Below are 6,039 nucleotides of genomic sequence, written 5' to 3' on the forward strand. Positions count from 1 at the left end.
GTTTGGAGTTATAATCGCGTATGAAATAAACGTTTAGAGCTTTTGGAGTTGTATAATCAAGTGTGATCTAACCAATACCCAACCTAAACTATATATAGATGTTTGTGGGGGTAAAAAAACCAAAAAAACGGCTAAAAAAACGGGCAAAAAAAAAAAAAAAACGGCTATAAAGCCGTTTGGTAACGTTCGAAAACCGGTTTAACCGGTTAACCGGTTATTAAAAAACCGGTTAACCGGTTTTTTTTATAACGGCTATAAACCGGTTATTTTAAAAACCGGTTAACCGGTTTTTTAATAACCGGTTATTAAAAAAAACCGGTTTTTTTTATAACCGGTTATAAAACCGGTTTTGGCTCCAAAAAGTATAACCGATACGTAAACCGGTTACGTAAACCGGTCAAACCGGTTTTTAAAAAAACCGGTTTTTAAAAAACCGGTTTTCCGGTTAACCGCCCAAACCGGTTCCGTAACCGGTTTTTTTGAACACCTCTAGTGTGGGTTACAAAAAGATCACCATATCAAATTATGTTTCATAATGTTACATATTAATTATTAAAACTCGGTTGGACTTTCTTTCACCAGATACTTTTAAAAGTGTAATTGTTTTATATTTCATCCTATAAATATTAGTTTATAGCAAATGAACGAAAATAAATTTGTGATTAATATTAGGAATATTGGTTTTTAATACTCTCAACTTATCCTCATTGGTAGATAACACTCCCAACTTTCACCCTATTTTCCTGTACCACTCCCCGTCTAAATGAACACTAACCTCGTTAATGTTTTGGACTAAAAATGTCACTCAAATTAGTTGAGGGGGTGAAAAAGAAAATTAAATTGTTTAACATATACCAAATTGCCTCCAACCAACCCTAGATCAAGCATCACCACTCCATGCTCATGTTACCACCACCACTACACCTCTGGTTCAACACAAACCCATCTACAACATATCAATTCGAAGTAATCCTTTACTTGCCGGAAAATGAGTTGCAGGTTTCCGGCGAATACCATAACCATCATTTCACCGCCCACCGCCCCAAAACCGCACCCCCGCCCCATTTTCTGAAAGACAAGATAGCCGGAAAAAACGAGGTCGTCGGAAAAAATGAGGTCACCGGAAATGGAGGTTGTTGAGGTTGTACAATTACCACCGTCCCCGTCTTGTCGTTGTATTCGGAGTTATTCGAAGAACAGGAAGCCAGGCCAGATCGTCACCGGAAAACATGGCAGACCATATTTCCCCCTCTCATCGACCAATCTCTTTCTCTCTCTGGTAGCTTATGTGTGTTAAAAATAAAATTTCCGTTTTACCCCCTCAACTCATTTGAATGACATTTTTAGTCCAAAACATTAACGAGGTTAGTGTTCCTTTAGACGGGGAGTGATATAAGAAAATATGCTGAAAGTTGGGAGTGGTAGGCTAATCAAATGTTGGGAGTGCTATCTACCAATGAGAAAAAGTTAGGAGTATTAAAAACCAATATCCCTTAATATTAAGACTTTTATGTACATGCTGGTCTGGTTAAGATTACAAACAGACCATCGATCATATCAAATTATGTTTTAAATGATTGGATATTGCCCTAATTTTACGTTAAAAAAAGGTAATTTTTATTATCATCCTATAATTAATTTAATTATTTCACTGAATTTGATACAAATTTTGTACTCCGTATTAAATTACTTTTAAAAGTAAGGTTTTAAACTTAAAAAAAAATAAAAAAATAATCCAACATCAATGTCCAAAACATGACTCGGATCCTTGACATCTAAGCAGGGGCGGATCTACGCACATAGGTGCGGGTTCACGGGAACCCATTGAGTATCGGATTTTATATAAATCACCTATATAAAATATGAGAGTGAACCCATATATAACTTGTGAGTGAACACATAATCAAATTAAAACTATGGTCTGGTGGTATGAACGTTGATTTTATATGGTGAAAACCTGGTTCGATTGGTAGATAATCAACTTATCCTCATTGGTAGATAATCAAATTAAAACTATGGTTCGATTCTCTATTTTAGCATTTTTGTTTCCCCTTTTTATAAACACATAGACCTTCAATGTACACACTGCACTGTTAAAACGATAAGGTTGTGCAGCTAGGTCAACCAACGCAGCTTGGAACTTTAATAGTTTTCATGTATCTTTTTATAACCTATGCCTAGGTAAGTGGTAAAGCCATCTATCTAGCCTTTTTAAGAAAATTTGTTATCTATCCTTGTATCAGATTAAGGATACATGTATAATTTGTATTTGAATGTTGAAGCTTAACCATTATATTGAAGACAAAGTTTGTCCATCAAACATGGATCTTGATAGATACTCTATAGGTTTTGAGTCGAGTATACCCAAGGGGCATATTTAATAAATTAACGAGTCAACCCGGAACCTGTGAGTATACTCGATAAATACCCGATGAGTTATCTGTGGGGAATGGGATGGGCTTTAATAATAGGGTATGGGGTCGGGAATACCTAAACTCGTCTCAAACCCGACCCATTGTCATATCTCAAAACACAAGCCTTACTTGTAAGTATTTCTAATATCTAATGACGATGCATTTTTTTTATTATTGTATCATACTTTTATTATGTGACATACCTTACCCGACCCGAATCGTCGAATCGACCCGAAACTTTTCATGTTCGGTTCTATAAATTGGAACATTTAAAACAATGTGAACCCACTGAAAAAAAATCCTGGATCCGTCACTGCATCTAAGGGAAGTAGATATATAACACACCAAAACATTCAAGTAAATTTTCAACTACTTATAATATTGATCTTATTTTCTTTCAGATAAATTTCACATGCAACTTTCAATAATGTTTATAATAAACTTTTGAAAGTATTACATGTTTTCTATATATTCACAGTGTAAAAATAAGTCGAGTTTCAGATTGCAAATTACCATATATGATCAGAAAACCAGTCTCTAGAACATGTTCTATTATATTTGTGTATATATTTGCCATTAATCTTTAAAGTCTTGTAAGGCATGAATAAAAAATTGATCATGGCACGATCTAAACAAACGGTTAACAGCTCATCACTTACTATAATATTCTCCTTAAACATGTTTTCAATATCTTCATAAATTTAATTTTAAAACGGACGAGGAAAAGGGCTCCTTCGATATAATATTAAAATAGGAATAAATATTGAGTTTGACTAAACTTGAATGTATTAATTATATTGCTTTCCAGATTAAAGTTGTTGTCCAATCACATATATTTCTCTCTACTTTAAATAATCTTTGCTAATTCAATAATTTACTTATTATGATAATAAGTATTTTAATGTCTGAATATAAATTTTTTTTCAACTTTAATCTTTTTCTTTGTTATTTATTTATTAGAATAAGATTGTACTTATTTTATATATATCACATATAAGTTTTTCTTATATATTTATTTAATGTTAACTATATGACATAAAAATTTATTCAATGGTCATAGAATTGAGGGAAGGTGTAAATACTCTCACGTAAAACATTTACATGCAATTAACTTTCAGGGCTCTGGAAGATTTAAATGCAAATTTCAATCAGCTGACAACACTACCGGACACCATCGGGTTTGAGCTGGTCAACATCAAGAAACTCTCGGTCAACTCCAACAAACTCATCTTCCTCCCACCATCCACCTCTCACCTCACCAATCTCCGCCACCTTGACGTCCGTCTCAACCGCCTCCGATCGCTCCCAAACGACCTCGAAAACCTTATCAACCTTGAAGTACTTAATGTCAGCCAAAACTTCCAATACCTTGACAAATTACCATACTCCATTGGCCTCCTAATCTCCCTTGTTGAGCTTGACATAAGCTACAACAAAATAACCGCCTTACCGGACTCCATCGGGTGCTTGAAAAGGCTCCAGAAGCTCAGTGTTGAGGGGAACCCACTGGTGTCTCCGCCACCGATGGTGGTTGAGAAAGGTGTGCAGGCGATCAAGGAGTATATGAGTGAGAAGATGACTGGAGCTCATCAAAACTCACCCAAGAAGACGTCGTGGATCGGGAAATTGAAGAAATACGGGACGTTTAATGGGGTTAAAATGACGCCCGAGCGAGAAGGTTACTTGATCCCGAACTATAGGACGATTGACGGGCTTGCTTCGCCGAGGTACATGGGCATGCTCTCGCTGCGTAGACTTTTTTCGCCGAAAAGTCATTTTACAAGATGATCAAGAACGTTGTGATTGTTTGTAAGATATAAGACTGAATTATGTGTTGGGGACATGGTATGCATGTGCATGGGTGTGTTACTTTTCTCCTTTTCTTATTTATCTCGTAGGTGTCAATAACCTTAATATAAAAACTGTGAAAGATGGTGATGTGTAACATATGAAATATAAGATATGCAAAATGTGGAGACGGTGAAGTATGTAAAGATGCTGTGAAACTTTCTAAGTTGGTTTGTCGTATAGGTAGTTAGCTTGTGCCTAGAGTCACGACCTGCCGGTTTACAAATATGGATATTAAAAGTTGAGCACTTTTTCAAAATTTCAAAGTTACCCTTGAATCAAATGGAAAGAAGGAATTTAATGTCACACCCCGATCAAAGGTGGCGGAATATGACGAGGCGTAACGTATTGATTGGACAATAACTCAAAAGACACTAATTAATGTGACAATTATTATTTAATTTCATTCGCATCAAATCAAGTACACAAATTACAATAATTAAATCAAATAAATTGTTCTTTTGTGTAATACGAATAGATATCCCAAAGTCAAACTATTATCTTAAATCTTAAATAATATCAATTACTTGTACCTGTAACATGTATGGAACTAGAGTTTGCGAATACGAATGTTGGTGAGAATACATAAGTTTTAGTTTTATATATATAGAGATAAATCACAATTCATATGTAAATGATGAGTATTTCTCATGAAAATGTATCAACTAAATAGATGTGGACCCGTTCTTATTGATACGAAATCAAAGTATTTGGGTAAATGTATGATCATACTAGATGAGGATAGATGAGGATGAGATACCAACCACCAAGTATCAAATAAACAATTAAGCACATAGAGCATGCAATAATCACACAAAAACATATATTGAATTGTGTTTTGAATAGGTGTGGAAATAAAAATGAGTAATTTAAATTGAGTATATATGCCACCCCCAAACTTAAATGATGAAAAAATGGGGATATGTAAACTCACCTTAACGTGTGGATTATCGAAGACGAGAAGGCGATAAGAAGTTAAGAAGAACCCTCGAGAAACGTCGTCGGAAGTTCCTAATTGTTAACGATAATATAAATTATTTATAACGAAATAATTATAAGGCTTACGATGAATAGGGTTTAAGCAAAATTTTAATTTAAAATATTATTAGTTAAATTTACTATCAATGAATTTGTAAATGCTATAAGTAACTAGAGAGTATAAGTTAATGAAACATGACACAACGGTTATTAATCGGCTTAAAATGGATTTGTAGTCGTTTAGGGTTTCAATCTTTTATTATTATTATTATTATTATTATTATTATTATTTTATGTTTGCATTCTTTACATTTGTAAAATTGTATATTTAATAAATTAATATATACATATAAAGTCATAAACACTAAGACGAAAATGAGTCTTTATAATGAGCAAAGATTTGGGTTATTAAGCGAGTTGTTATCTCTCTCTCTCTCTCTCACACACACACACACATACATATATATATATATACTAGGTTAGTTACCCGTGTAGCATACGGGTTGAAATAAATAAATTTATTTAAATAATAACATAATGTCAAATATAAATGTTCAACATATTTAGAAAGATATTGTACGGTAAAGTAAATTGCACATTACATAATATGAAAATAAAAAGTTAGAAATTTTAATAATCTCTAAATATTTCTTTGTACACAATATTGATAGTTTTGTTTGTAACTTTACTTCCTATATCAAAACTTAATAGTTTCACACTGTTTATGTCTTTAACTCTTGATAATGCAACGCATAATTAGCCACGAGTTAAAATAATTTGTTAAAAAAAAACCAACCAT

At 33.4% G+C, this 6,039-nt stretch overlaps 1 pseudogene; it reads left to right on the top strand.

The window, feature by feature from the left end:
* Positions 1–3,504: 3,504 nt before the first annotated feature.
* On the top strand, positions 3,505–4,202 carry LOC143603370 (plant intracellular Ras-group-related LRR protein 6 pseudogene; annotated as a pseudogene).
* The last annotated feature ends 1,837 nt before the right edge of the window (positions 4,203–6,039 follow it).

Source organism: Bidens hawaiensis, unplaced genomic scaffold (genome assembly GCF_021521415.1).
Source record: "Bidens hawaiensis isolate Kalapana, Puna unplaced genomic scaffold, B.hawaiensis_p1.1 tig00061447_1, whole genome shotgun sequence".
NCBI classification, from domain to species: Eukaryota; Viridiplantae; Streptophyta; class Magnoliopsida; order Asterales; family Asteraceae; genus Bidens; species Bidens hawaiensis.